This window comes from Oryzias melastigma, unplaced genomic scaffold, assembly GCF_002922805.2.
Source record: "Oryzias melastigma strain HK-1 unplaced genomic scaffold, ASM292280v2 sc00379, whole genome shotgun sequence".
Taxonomy (NCBI): Eukaryota; Metazoa; Chordata; class Actinopteri; order Beloniformes; family Adrianichthyidae; genus Oryzias; species Oryzias melastigma.
Window position 1 is genome coordinate 33,628 of NW_023416976.1, and position 1,185 is coordinate 34,812.

A 1,185-nucleotide genomic window follows, 5' to 3' on the forward strand; every position below is an offset into this window, starting at 1 on the left:
TTATTGTCCAGGGACCTCACGTTAGCTAGAAGTATAGACGGAATGGCTGGGCGAGTTGGGTTAGCTGCCAGCCTGGCTCGGATGCCTCGGCGTTGTCCCCTCTTCCTTCTTCGCGCGCACTGTTTTCGGTGCGTCTTTCCTGGGGTGGGCGCAGCTGGCGGGTCCTGTGCAGCAGTTGCTGGTTTGCGTAGTAATCCCAGCTCTTCCAGTATTTCTGATTTTGTGCCCAAAAAGTCACATATTTTGCTATTTCTAATATCCAACAATTCTCGTCGACTGTACTTATGGTCCAATGTAGGATGGTGGGGAATAAGTTCAGAAAAACACATCTTAAGTAACAAAAAAAGTAACGAAAACACACAATTGGGAGAGCGAGGGGGCCGCTGCGACTGCTCGCGCCGCCAGCTATCTATCTTTTAATGTTCACAGTCTGCAATTTTCAGATGTGTTAGAAAACTGTGGTTAGAGAAATAAAAGAGCTGTAATGTTGAATGTGTTTGTTATCACACTGAAGATAAAATTCCAGAGTTTTTTTAAGTTACTCAAGATAATTCCCAATTTCAAATTAAAGAGAAGCAGAGAAACAGTTCAGGACGTTGATCTAAAAGCTGTCAGAGCAGCAGATGTTCTCTAAATGCTGACTCAGCATTAACAGCTTTGAGGACTTTTCTGGAGGTTTAGCAGGAGGACTAAAGGACAGAAGATGGTGACGGTCCATCAAGACGTCATCTGGAAAACACAGATTATCAGAACTTTACCAGATCTACAGTTTATTTGTTTTGTGTGTTTCTCTGATCAGCTGATAATCAATACATTTAAAACAGACTGAAAACTCAACTTTCTTCAGACTCACTGATTTCTGAGTTTCTGTGTCTGCAGAAACTATGATTTCTGTATTTATGGATTCATAAAAAGAGAATTGTCAATCCACAAATTTGGACAAAGGAACCATCTGTTTGTAATTATAACATGTTCATAATTTCATTATTTCATTTCCCAGCAGATCCAAACCATGAGTTTATTTAATAACTACAGTCATGCTTTAGTGCATGTATTCATGGTGTGGTCATGGGGTTTATGTGTCATTTGGGGGGAGGGGGGGGCAATTGTATGGGTGGGTATTTACTTTGAAATGTTTACATTTTGAATGACTTCTTGTTTGCTTGTTTTTTTTTTTCAATAAAG